General features: G+C 36.6%; 1 protein-coding gene across 4 annotated transcripts in view; it reads left to right on the top strand.

Moving 5' to 3' along the window:
- Positions 1–14,385, top strand: part of TBL1XR1 (transducin (beta)-like 1 X-linked receptor 1) — a 178,942-nt gene that overhangs the window by 97,937 nt on the left and 66,620 nt on the right. The window contains exon 3 of one of the 4 annotated variants that reach the window (XM_010845693.1): positions 6,774–6,890. The exons of the other annotated variants lie outside the window; for them this stretch is intronic. The gene's annotated coding sequence lies outside the window, so the exon portion shown is untranslated. The remainder of the gene's footprint in view (positions 1–6,773; positions 6,891–14,385) is intronic. 4 annotated transcript variants of the gene reach the window in all.

The following is a 14,385-nucleotide window of genomic DNA, read 5'->3' as shown; positions in this document are numbered from 1 at the left end:
TGACTAGTTGCAACTAGTGATGTGAACTGTTGAGCTCTTGAAAAAGTGACTAGTTGCAACTAGTGATGTGTAACTGTTGAGCTCTTGAAAAAGTGACTGGTTGTAACTAGTGATGTGTAACTGTTGAGCTCTTGAAAAAGTGACTGGTTGTAACTAGTGATGTGAACTGTTGAGCTCTTGAAAAAGTGACTGGTTGTAACTAGTGATGTGTAACTGTTGAGCTCTTGAAAAAGTGACTAGTTATAACTAGTGACGTGTAACTGTTGAGCTCTTGAAAAAGTGACTAGTTGTAACTCAAATATGCTGTAAATATAAAATGTACACTGGATTTTGAAGAGTTGTTTTTGTTTTCTAAGTGAAATCTTAGTCTTGCTTGGATCTCAAGAGATGATATTGTTTGGATATATTGGATTAAATAAAAATAGACTATTAGAGTCAATTGCCACCTTAAAAACCTTTTTTTTTCCTCATGAGTCTACTAGAAACTGACAAACCTTTGGTTAGCATTGTGTGTCTGTTGACAGTGTTCTGTACCTTGCTGATCACAGCTACCTGATGCAAAGATTCTCCTTGTCTGCCAGAAACAAGTAACTAGAGCAGTGAGAAACTTCAGGGCCCCTGCGAGCCGTGCAGAGCATGTGGGCTCCTGTTTGCAGCAGCGTCCCGTCTCAGCATCCAAAGCGCTCTCCCCTGGGGCCGCGGCTGGGTGCTGCACACCCGCCCAGCTCTGCTGTCCGTGCGGAAATTCTCAGAAAAACATGAATGGATAACAACAGAAAGCAATGATGGAACAGTAGGAAATTGCACGGGAAGCTTTTGGGAGATATTGTTTACTGTAATCTACCTGAAGTTGGGGTAAAATTGAACAGACAAGGAGTCTGGTGCTTTGGAAAGTGTGAAAGCTGCTAGTGAACTCTGTTCTCCTCTGTCAGGAAAAGTAACTGAAATTAATAAAGCTCCAGCAGAAAATCCAGGACTTGTCAACAAATCTTATTATGAAGGTGGTTAGCTAATCAGGATGACACTCAGAAACCCTTCAGAACTAGATGAGTGAGTGAAGAAGCATATGAGAAGTACATATAGTCTATTGAGGAGTGAAAATGGAACCCCTAAGTAAACTAGTTTGAAACAACTTAAAAAAAAATTAAGATCTGGGGAAACTGGAATGACCCTCAGACAGTTCCTAAAATTAGATCATGGGACGACATCACAAAGCTTAAGTTGTCGTTGTTCATTTGTAAACAATGAGGACCTAAATGTTAGAGAAGGGATGCTAATCACTTAGTTTTGGTAGAGCCTATAACTTGAACCAAATCCCCTCATTTGTAGTTGAGTTTTCTTTTAATCTATGTCATACAAATTTTATAGAATTTGAATATTCTTCAGAGGTGAATCATGAGTGCTTTCACAGGACCTCAAGAGGAGGTAGAAAAATTGTCTTTATCAGTTTCCCTGGTGGCTCTGACAGTAAAGAATCCACCTGCCAATGCAGGAGACTCGAGTTGGATCCCTGGGTCAGGAAGATCCCCTGGAGAAGGAAATGGCAACCCACTCCAATATTCTTGCCTGGAGAATCCCTTAGACAAGAGGAGCGTGGTGGGCTGCAGGCCATGGGGTCACAAGGAGTTGGGCACGAATGAGCGACTGACACTTTGAAAGCATCTTTACTAGAGATCTCTAGGTTTTTTCCCCCTCCAGTACAGTTAAGAGCTTAAGATACAGACTGTCAGGACAATTTTCTTTTATTACAGTTAGACTTTTATTCTCATCTATTTATGTTATTCTCTTATTCAGTGTTTGCTCTCTTTTGTGTACACTTGCTTCCTTGTCAAATCACTTTTCCCTTGATTTTTCAGTTATAAAGTTTCTATTTGGTTCTTTTTATATTTTCTACTTATGAGTTTTTACCATCATTTCAAGTGCCTACCCTTCCTCTATGGAGAATGGACTATTAAAATAGCTACCTTATCTTTGATAATTCTCACATCTAGATCATCTTGAGATTGACATCTGTTACTGCCTTTTTCTTTGAGAATTAGATTTTCTTGATTCTTTGTATGTTGAGTAACTTTTTTATTGTATCCTTTCAGGAGATTATTATTATTCTGTTTGAAACTAGACAGGTCCAGACTGAACTTTCTGTGTCACGGACAGTGGTTCCACTGTGAGTTCAGTTTTCAAAGCCTTTATTCTGCTGCTTTGGATCTCCTCATGTGCACACCTCAGGCTTAGTGTGGGACCCTGACAATAGCTCCTATCTTCAGTTCTCGAAACTTTTACCTATTTGAGTATGTTTTGCATACACGTCTTGGGATGAACTTGGGACTTGTGTTGGTTCGTATACAGAATTACAGGATCCAGCTCCCAGAGGCCTCTCTTTCTGGTTTAGTTGAGCTCCTTTGGTTCAAAGGGACTGACTGACTCAGTCGGGGTCTTGAGAGAGAGAAACATGGGAAAGGGGGTTATGTCAATTGCAGTTTTGAATATGTGTACTTTTAAGAATAGTAGGGGGTTAGAATTACCAAAAATGGAGTAGTGGCTCCTGTTGGACAAGTGGTCCCACAAGTACTGACAGCCATCTCTGGACAACATGAAAAAAAGTATGAGGACATTGTAGAGCAAACAAACAGAAATAGAAACTGGTTTGGAGTGGCCTTGGGTGAGTTTCCCAAGTTCATGGTGTTCTGCCTGAGAGCAGGCTCCTCTTGGGTGGTTTGAAGTTTTAAACTGGCTTCAGGAATCAGATAGTTGAGAATTACCACAGCAGCTGCAGAGTAGTGGAGCTCAGCAGGAGGAAGAGGGAGGAAGTCTAAGAAAGGAAAGAACCTCAGAGGTCGAGTACCAAATTCTGGGTATAAACTCTGTCAAACACTGGGGCCGACCCCTAAACTTGGAACCAGTTCGAGTATCAGCAAGAGAATAGGGAAACTGTGCTTTATTTGTATCACAGAGTATTACCAACAGTTGAAGGAGAAAACTGTTGGTACCTGAAGCAATTTGTACTAAACTCTGAAACATGCTGAGTGAATGTAATCTTACGTGAAACAGGACATAATGTATAATTCCTTATACAGTGTACTAAAAACAGGCAAATATCTGTTGTGTATTGGGGCTGGGGCGGGACAAAGATAATTATTGTTGGGGGAAAAATGATTGACAAAGCTTAGAAATAGGAAGCATGGCTGCTGGGGACAAGAATTAAGGCATGTGGGAACTTTCTAGGGTGATGGTAGTGTCCTGTTAGGGATTTGAGTTACTTGAGTTTGTGCATTCGTCAAAACTCATTGAATAGTGCACCCATACATATCTATCGTAGTTTGTATGAATTTTTTCTTTAAAAGAAAAATTGTACTAAATACTTTATTATAGTTAATGATAGGCAGTTTGAAGTATATATGGGTATATGTGAGGGAAGTTTACTGATACTTGTAACTTTTTTTTGAAGTGCTTCAGAAATTAAGATTAGTTAATAGACACAGGTGAAACAAATAGAAGAAAGCATTAACCTTAAAGTCTTAGTGATGGCTATGTAAATGTTCTTTGTACACTTTGAGTTTTTCTCAAGGTTTGAAATTTTCATCATGAAATGCTATGAAAGATACTAGTAGGAAGTATATCTCTGCTGTTTGTTTTTGGTGGCTTTCACAAAAATTGGTAGTTCTTTAAATCTGAAAATGTTTTAAAGAATTTATCAGTGACATTTTTCTACCTATGCATTGAGCTCTGAACTGTTTAGGATGTGGAAAGATAGAAGTAGAAATAAACAACGAAAGTGGAAAGACAAAACAAACACATAATAATTTGAAGACTTCAGAGTGATAGAGAAAAATCTCACGAAGATCATTTAGAATAGTATGATCAGAGTCAAATGTGAATGTGGGAAATGGAATCCCTGGAGTTGCTTATTTTGAGCAAGTTTTGAAAGTGCTCATAGAAGAAACTTTTAGATTCTCTTTCTGTTCTTTTAATTGGCCAATTGTTGATTGCAAAGTATGACTTAGGGCACATTTTTTTAATGTGTTGTATTAATTCTTCAGCAGAGGAATGCTGCGTGATTTTAATGCTCGAATTGTTAGCCAGATTGAATGATGAGAATTTATTTTAAAAAATCTGTATTTTAGGAAAATGGTAATTGTATATTAATAAGTTGTTATATTAAAAAACAGATGATCATAGTTGCTGAATTTTGTAATTCTTTTATAAAGTTTTGAGAGATGAATATAGTGATATTAAAAATATTAATATACTATCCGGTATTAAATATAAGCATTCTAAACTACTCTTTCATTCTTTATCCTGATCTTACTCTTAGGAAATGTAATCTGATAGACTGAATTTTTTAAGGTATATATTGGAATAAATTATAAGTGGATAAAAATGAGAGAAAAATGAAATACTGAAATATGAATTGTGAGATTTTTTCGCCATTAGTTTGATCATCTCTGTTTCTTTCTATTGACAGTTTTTCTTCCGTTAACCTGAAATGAGAAGTTTGAACAAGATTAAGCATTTATTAAATACATTTACATTTTAGAAAATAAAAAGTTATATATAATTAATTGTTTATATATATATATATATATACACACACACACACACACACACGTACATACACACACACCAGAAATAGATTTGGACTTATTTTTGGTCTTTTGACTTTTTAATCTTTCCAATTGTATTGCAGTAAAAAAAAAGGGACCATTTCCATTATAACTTTCTCAAAGCAAATATGCTGCAAAAATACAAACAGACAAAAAAGCAAATGTGCTGTTGTTTTGTATGTAGCTTTAGCAATTTATAATTGTCCCTAGAATTTTGTATTATTGGTATCTAAATGAAGCATTTTGGTCTTTGAGAAAATTGTACTGTATACCGACTTACACAAGTGTTAGGAAGAATTACAAATGTGTTTCTGTTCTACAGATAGAAATTTAGTGAGGAACAATCCAGTGGACTTCTTGCCACGTACCAACTAGTTATTTAAACATCAAATTTTCATTTAATTCCTGATCTTGGTACCAAGAGGATAGTGTTTTCTGCAGTACAGTCAGTTCTGAATTTTTGAGGAGCTGGTTTATGTCTGTATGGTAGTGGCTAAAAATAATGCTGCTTATAGTATCCTACCACTAGTAATTATAATAAAACTAGTAGTTTTATTATTAGTAAATAAGCTTAATGTTTAAGTGTCTCTGAAAAAAGTCATGGAGGAGGGGGCAAATAAGGTAGTTTGAGTAAATGCTGTAAACAGCTTATGCGCAGAACAGTGCACTAAAATATGCTTTCCATATCCATATCCATACTGATATCTGCTGTATGCAGTTAAGTGTAAGTTTATTTTAATCAGCTCATTAGGATTATAAGTCAAAATACTCCCATTAAAATAGAAAATATTTTTAATGTGAAGGAAAGTTTGTTTCACAGGTCACTTGTCTCAGGGGCACATGGATATCACAATTATTTTAAGACTAGCCAAGAACAGGTTTCATCACCATCAAGGCTGCTTTATTTTTGCCTTTGTTTCTACCAGCCAGAGAAAAATTTTATTAGTGATTCTGAATAACATATTAAGTGCTGTATTGCCAGTGTGAAATGTTCAAGTGAATGATTAATGGGATTTTGTGTATGCCAAGTTATTTTATAATCACTAGGTGATTTGCATAAAATAAGTTTTAAAAACAAATTTTTCATAGACTGTTTCATTATATCTTTATATATTTTAAAAGATATATATTACATCCTTTAAAAGGATAGATTTTTGATATTAATAGATTCCTGATTGTAGAGATAACGTTTATTGGTCCTCATATAGCTAGAGTTTTAAAAGTCTGCCAGGTGAGATTCATAGTATTAACATAAATGAAAAGTAAATGTAAACTATAGTGTCAGAGGATCTATGAACTTAAAAAATTTATTAGAGCATAGACCAATCAGTTAATTACTTGTATTTAGGAAATTGCCATTAGGAAACCACAAGTTTTTGAGGCACCAGAGCCTTTCCATTATTTGTTACTGATATATAGAGAAGCTTGATTTCTTTCAGTGTAGAAAACTTAAACAAAAAATACTCTTCTCTTTATATTTCTGTTTGTCACTAGCGGTAAAAAAAATGTCATTTATTTCAGTTAACCTTGTTGTCAAAAGCAGTCAGGTTCTGTTTTGAGAGCTAACAAGAAAAATGTTATGCATAGGGAAGGTACACTCATTAACAAAGAAGGGTATCATAAACATAATTATTGTTTTGTTACAAGTAAAATTAATTGTCTGATTTTCTCTAATCATTTTTTGTGTCATTTTACACTTTGTTCAGTTACTTAATTGAGAATTGAGATCAGTTATGAGGCATTTTATTACCTAAAGTAATTACTAGCCCAAAGGTATTCCTATACTGTTTTTAAGATTTCACTTGGGCAGTCTCATTGGCTAAAGGTGAATTGCTTTTTTGAGGTCATAATTTGGTCACTCACTCCTAATCTGGTTTAGATGATAAGGTTACTTACTAAGGCAGGTAAACATTTTAAGAGTTACAAAATCTTAAAAGTTACAATTTTATATCCTAAAAATCTACTTAAAAGTTATGAAAAGATTGCTTACAGCAGTTCAAAATTTATGAAAATCGTTTTCATCCCTGTTCCACCTGCTGTTTGCAGTGTTAACTTCACTGTTAACAGAAGTGCTACATTTTACTGCTTCTTCCTGAACTCATCTATAGACTCTCAGTGTTAAAGCCAGAAGAGCCCTTTCAGATTATCTAATTCAGCACCCTCATTTTACAGATGAGGAAACTGAGGCCTTGGACTAGAACAGAAGTCTCCTGACTGAGTCCAGGACTCTTTCTGTTACGTCATGCTGCCCGATGTTTGTTTCTGGAACTCAGCAACATCACATACAGGGTGAGCTTTTTTTTTTTTTTAAAACGAACGCACAAAGTGGTTTGCTACTCTCATCAGGTGGTGTCATCATTCTTAACTTTCATTTTTCTTTTTTCACCCATACCTATTTTAATCCACAGTATAGCCTAGTTACCCATGAATTTATTTTGCTGCTACTACTTCTTGGCATTTGACCATTATTTTTGAGAGTTAAATTCTTAGTAATATGTTTTCTTATCCATAACCACGGTAGCCTTACCAGTCATTATAGCAACAGTAGATTAAAATTCTTACAAGGATGACTTAGGGAATCTTAAATTTAGATTTAAAAAGTGAGTTATAAGTAGATAAGTACAAGAGTATGTATATGAGATCTAAGAGCAGATGTGATACCAAATATGAGAGCAATCTTTTTGTGAAATAACAAAATCCCAAGAAATATTAGCCAGCAGTGTGACATGGTTGCTGTAAAATGCCTTATCCTGTGAACTCATGGATTTAAACTCATTTGTGTTTTAGATTATCATTTTCTGTGTAGATGCTCATGATGTCCTGATTTTGGCTAGTGAGAGCCTCTTCAGGTTGGTTCCTATGTCCTTTGGATAAGCCTTAGACGTTTTAAGTAGCTGTCTTGCTTTTTGGTTTGACACGGTGTTAATAGGTTTGTGTGGTTTTCTAAGGTAACTCAAGGAGTTTTAAGTTCTCGTAGTAAGTTCAAGATTTATAAGTTTCTGTAGGACCAAAGTATCATTTCCACTAACTCGTTCATTAATAAACACTGTCCATCATTAATTTTGCTTTTTGTAAAAGTAGGAGAAAACAAGATCTTTCTGCTTAAACAAAATTAGCGTGCTTATCTTGTATTCTCTTGTATTTTAAAGTCTCTTGTTTCATATTACTGAAATAACCATGATGTCAACCTTTAGAATTTTGGGTAAACAAAAGCACTAATGCTCAGCTATGAATGTTGGATAAATTTGGATTGGACAGGATACTGCTGTCACAGTTACACTTTACATCACTTACATATGTGTAATATGTATATGTCATTGGAACACACACACACACACACATATATATATATGTTACTAGAACATACACACACACACACACACACACACACACGTTACTAGAATTCTTGGCCTATTTAACTGTTTCTCAGCAATTTTAAAGGGCCCCTGTCCAGTTACCTATCTGTGTTTCAGGTGAACTAAATCAGAGGTCCAGAAATACTATGTGACGGTAGTTTTCCTGAAAAGATTATCTGTGGGGAGGATTGTAGATGTTTTATTTTGACAAGGGCATAGTACATAACTGTGCTTTGATGATGTTTCTTATGCAGGAGGGCTGGCTTTTATGACTTCTGGAGGGGGTTGTGTGTGTATTGTTGTTGCTCAGTTGCTCAGTCTTATCCAACTCTGTGACCCCATGGACTGCAGCACACCAGGTTCCTCTGTCCTCCACTGTCTTACAGAATTTGCTCAAATTCTTGTTCATTGAGTCACTAATGCTAATCTAACCATTTTATCCTCTGCTGCCTCCTCTGCTTTTGCCTTCAATCGTTCTAAGCATCAGGGTCTTTTCCAGTGAGTCAGCTCTTCACATCAGGTGGTCAGAGTATTAGAGCTTCATTTTCAGTCCTTTCTGTGAATATTCAGAGTTGGTTTTCTTTAGGATTGACTGGTTTGATCTTCTTGTTGTTTATAGCTATTATGTGCTAGAATGTAAACTACAGACTGCCTTTTAAATGCTTGTAATTTGATAGTGACTGAAAAATATGCACAATATAAAATGATAGAATAATAATGTTAACACATAAATTATAAATTGGTTTCATGCACTTCTACTACCTGTGAGGTTTTTAGAGTAGATTTTATTTCTATTTTACAGAATAAGAAACTGGGGCTTAGGGTAGTTAAATGACTTGATTTAATGTTTTACTGTCAAAAACAATAACATTTGAAGAAAATACAAATACTCTAATTTCTAACCTAAATTTCTTTCTTTCTTTCTTTTTTTTTTTTTTTTTTTTACTACTGCCCAACTTTGAAAAGAGTTTTTCTAAAACTATGCTTTAGGGCTACGGGAGGAAAGGAGGAAACACCTTTAATGTTGACATTTGAATAGTCTTCATAAGGAGATGACATTTGAAGAACAGAAAAAATTTTAACACTTGTAGTTGGAACAGAGAGCTTAAAAATCATAAATGTGGGAATTAGGGGTTTGTTAGAATATTTTTTACTCCCTTGAATGTAGAGTACACTCGAAGAAGATGCTGTACACTCAGAGGGATACTGAAGACCATACACTGGACAAGGAGAACTTAAATGCTTCTGTAAACAAGTTAGAGGGAATGTGGAAGCTAATAGGTAGTCATGAATACATATGACATAAGCAGCATTATATTTTATGTGTAGATGTCTGAAGATAGTATGAAGAGACCTGGAAGTCATTGAGGGTATTGCAGTAGTAGAGGGGATAGGTACTGCAAAAAAGAAGACATGGCTGGAAGACGTGTTTTAAAGGTAAGAGATAGCAGGTAGAAGCCGAGATATAAAATTGAATGCAAAAAAAAAAAAACTAAAATTTAAATGTTAGTGAATTACAGAATTAGTAATAGTTATGGGCAAGAGGAGAAACATTTTGGGAAGTATAGGGCATAAGTTGCCTCCAATAATGCTGAGTGATGATAACTGAAAGGACATAGATATTTGTGCTTTAGTCAGCTGAATTTGGATTCCTAGGTGGCTTGAGGTAAAGAATCTGCCTGCCAATGTAGGAGACGTGGGTTTGATATCTGGGTTGGAAAGATCCCCTGGAGGAGGATGTGGCAACCCACTCCAGGTATTCTTACTGGGAAAATCCCAGAGTCCCATGGACTATGGAGGGGTATAGTCCATGGGTCCCAAAGAGTCAGCTGGACATGACTGAGTGACTGAGCAGGCTCATATGCAGCTAGAATTGGAATATTTGGAATGGGAAAGATGGGTGTATGTGTTTGGCATGTAGCGGGACAGATGGTGGTTTTGTGATTCTTCAGATGGGAAATAGATGGGGAAACAGTGGAAGCAGTGTCAGACTTTATTTTTGAGGGGCTCCATAATCACTGCAGATGGTGACTGCAGCCATGAAATTAAAAGACGCTTACTCCTTGGAAGGAAGGTTATGACCAACCTAGATAGCATATTCAAAAGCAGAGACGTTACTTTGCCAACAAAGGTCCATCTAGTCAAGGCTATGGTTTTTCCAGTGGTCATGTATGGATGTGAGAGTTGGACTGTGAAGAAAGCTGAGCACCAAAGAATTGATGCTTTTGACCTGTGGTGTTGGAGAAGACTTTTGAGAGTCCCTTGGACTGCAAGGAGATCCAACCAGTCCATTCTGAAGGAGATAGCCCTGGGATTTCTTTGGAAGGATTGATGCTAAAGCTGAAACTCCAGTACTTTGGCCACCTCATGCAAAGAGCTGACTCATTAGAAAAGACTGATGCTGGGAGGGATTGGGGGCAGGAGGAAGAGGGGACGACAGAGGATGAGATGGTTGGATGGCATCACTGACTTGATGGACTTGAGTTTGAGTGAACTCCCAAAGTTGATGATGGACAGGGAGGCCTGGCGCGTTGCGATTCATGGGGTCACAAAGAGTCGGACATGACTGAGCGACTGAACTGAACTGAGTGGATGAGATCCTTAGTTGAAGGAGTGGGGTGAAGGTCAAAGGGCTAAAAAGAAGTCTGCTATATACTGTTAGAGCAGGAAGAAAAATCAGTGAAATGGACAGAATCAGAAAGTCACGTTGGAAGTTTAAAGTTTTGTTGTTTTTTTTTTTAATCTTAAATTCTGGAAATGGCAAGTAGTATGAAATAATGAAGGCATATGAAGACCTGTTGAATTTGGGGGTGATTAGTAACAAAGTTCTTTAGAGTCCATAAAATTTTAACAAGAACAAAAACATTTTCTTCTTTATATACTTAAACATATTCTTTTACTTAAATGCATTAGATATACGTTTTGTCATGTACTCTTTCTTTTGCTTCCTCCCCCATCAGTTCAGTTCAGTTGCTCAGTCGTGTCCAACTCTTTGCGACCCCATGGACTGCAGCATGCCAGGCTTCCCTGTCTATCACCAACTCCCAGAACCTGCTCAGACTCATGTCCATCCAGTTGGTGATGCCATCCAGCCGTATCATCCTTTTTCGTCCCCTTCTCCTCCTGCCTCAGTCTTTCCCAGCATCAGGGTCTTTTCTAACAAGTCAGCTCTTCATATCAAGTGGCCAAAGTGTTGGAGCTTCAGCTCCATGAGTTTATTGTTTTTAATGACTTTACAATCCATGAATATCATGAATGTACCACGATCTTGTTTTGATTCTTCCCCTTAATGGGCATTCACTATACTAACCTTTTTGCCATTAAAACCCAGTCTTCTTATATAAACATCCTTAGGAATTTGTGTTTTTACCTCTCTGTATTGTACAGTATACATCTTAGTTGAACTCTGTGACATTACAACTGTGTGACCACATTTGAACAAAAAACAAAAAAGGCAAATTCTTCTTTTTCCAGTCTAATATTTTTACTTTTAATAAGAATTGCCAGATTGTTTTCCAAGGATTTTTTTCTTTTTTACATTTCCACTTGCACTACATGGGGATAACGTTGTGTTTTTCAATTGAATATAATGTTTGGTCATTTAAATCTGTGCCTTTTTTGTTCATTTCCTTTGTAAATATTTAAAAATTTTTGGTCTTTTAAGTAGAGTGTTTTCTCATCTCTATTTATAGGTGTGTATTACTGGAGCAGAGAAAAGCTGTTGTTTTTTATTGGCCACTACTATATTAAATTCCTTTATGAAGGGCTGGTGATATTTGCTAATAATATAATATATCTAGAAGACCCAACAGCTTCTGTGCTGGAGACTACTTTTTCTCTTTCGTATCTTTTTCTACTACTTCTTCAGTCAGCACAGAACAATAGGATGAATAAAAATAAAGGTTTTTGAAGTGAGCAAAAAAACAGAAAGTCCTAATAATTTTTACCAAAGAAGTAAAGCCACCTGAAATTAAGGGGCTTTGAGTGAGATAGAATCCTTACAAAGTTTTTGAAAATCGGTAACTGCGAATTTGAGAAGGAAGTTAAAAACGTAGTAAAACGATTGCAAAATACCTCAGAGGAACAAAATAGTTTTAGACACCAAAATAGTTAAATGTCATGATGATAGCATTTGTGTTGAAATGTCTGATCTGCATGAAAATGGAGGGAATGGAGATACAGTTCAGGTGAATGATGTGGAATTGGAGGATACTGAGAAGCTGGAGTAATGTGAGATGGTCTTGAAAACCCGTTCAGTTATAGAAACTGAGTAGATCAAAGATATAAGGAGTTTACAGTGAAAAACTAGCACCAGGGCTTCCCTGGTAGCTTAGTGGTAAAGAACCCACCTGCCAGTGCAGGTAGATGAAAGAGACACAGGTTCGATCCCTGGGTCGGGAACATCTGGAGAAGGAAATGGCAACCCACTCAAGTATTCTTACCCAGAGAATCCCATGGACAGAGGCGCCTGGTGGGCTACAGTCCATGGGGTCGCATAGAGTTGGACACACTGAAGTGACTTAGCACGAACACAGTGAAAAAGAGGGTGTGTGTACTTTGTTTTGTTTACAGTTACAGGATTTAAAGATTTTGAAGTATGTAGTGTGATACAAGCATGGTTTGTATGACATGGGGAACTTGTTAAGATAGACATGCCTGGGCTGTATGTCTTACTTGCTAAAACTTAATTAAGACTTTTCCTGGTAGGCACAAAATTTATAACATTACTTTGAAGCAGCTGCACAGGTGATTTTGACACATCACACTAAGTAAGACTGTTAGGCTAGAAATTGGAACGCGGCCTTTTTCCCTTCATACATAGTGTCACGGTCCCCCGCACCTCACCCCACCCCAAAGAAATGGAGATACAAGTTACTGAAATTGAGAGAGTAGTAGAGATCAGTATTGGAGTAGATGAGAGGGAACACTGAATTTTAATCATCATTGGAGATCATTGTTTGGTCTTTTTAAAACATCACTGACCTACTGGGAAACATTTATTCATTTGGTCAACAGTCAATCATTGGGTGTCTTTTATGAATCAAACTGTTATTTCAGGCACAATAGTAGTGAATGTTAAGGATTAAGTGTCTGCTGTCATATAGCTTGCATTTTTTAGTGAACACAAATAAACTGTCATTCCTAGAGTTCAGTACTTGTTAACTGAATCACCATGATGTTTGAAAAATCTAACGTACCCTATGGATCATCTTATTATATGATCCAGTATTGTTTCTGTAGAGTAGTGGTCTATGTAAATAAAAAATTAATTTTGAAATGAACATTTTCATTTGCTGCTGTTACCTCTTGCTGCTTTTTTACTATTCTTTTAAGTATCACTCTGAAAGCTTCCTTTACCTCTAACGTAAGAGAAGACAAAAAAGAGGTAAACCCATTTCCATCACATAATGGAAATGAGGAACATTCTTTCAGTTCTGGCAGTCTTGAGTTTCAACACAATATGCTTCTTCAATATAGAACAGTCCAAAGGGAAATAATTCCAGACTCCTCCCTACTGGCTGTGAATAGATTGAAAACCTTTCCAAAGTTAGATAACCCTGTGATAACTGATTGAGTACCCAGAAACTCAGAAAGGGGATGAAGTTCTTTGTTTGATCTTCTTGCTCTTCCTCTCTCAGCCCATATCTCTGTGTAAGTTTTGGAAATAGCAGATGCTTTGTTTTCATCTCCATTTTGCAGTCACTGTTTTCATGGTTTCAGTTTTGCATACTACTCACACCTAATACTAGAACCATCCCTCTTAGTTTTTTTTTTTTTTTTTAAACCAGTTTTTTAAAGAGAAAATGATTGTGTATTTACACATAAATGTTTTGAGGTTTTAATTAATACTAGTTAGTTAGTTCATTCACTCAGCCGTGTCTGACTCTTTGCGACCCCATGAATCGCAGCACACCAGGCCTTACATGCAGAGTACATCATGAGAAACGCCGGGCTGGAAGAAGCACAAGCTAGAATCAGGATTTCCAGGAGAAGTATCAATAACCTCAGATATGCAAATGACACCACCCTTATGGCAGAGAGTGAAGAGGAACTAAAAAGCCTCTTGATGAAAGTAAAAGAGGAGAGTGAAAAAGTTGGCTTAAAGCTCAACATTCAGAAAACTAAGATCATGGCATCTGGTCCTATCACTTCATGGCAAATAGATGGGGAAACAGTGGAAACAGGGTCAGACTTTATTTTTTGGGGCTCCAAAATCACTGCAGATGGTGATTGCAGCCATGAAATTAAAAGACGCTTACTCCTTGGAAAGAAAGTTATGACCAACCTAGATAGCATATTCAAAAGCAGAGGCATTACTTTGCCAACAAAGGTTCGTCTAGTCAAGGCTATGGTTTTTCCAGTGGTCATGTATGGATGTGAGGGTTGGACTGTGAAGAAAGCTGAGTGCTGAAGAATTGATGCTTTTG

This window comes from Bison bison, unplaced genomic scaffold (genome assembly GCF_000754665.1).
Source record: "Bison bison bison isolate TAMUID 2011002044 unplaced genomic scaffold, Bison_UMD1.0 scf7180017864222, whole genome shotgun sequence".
NCBI lineage: Eukaryota > Metazoa > Chordata > Mammalia > Artiodactyla > Bovidae > Bison > Bison bison.
The sequence above is the reverse complement of the archived record's forward strand: the minus strand, read 5'-3'. Positions and strand labels throughout refer to the sequence as shown.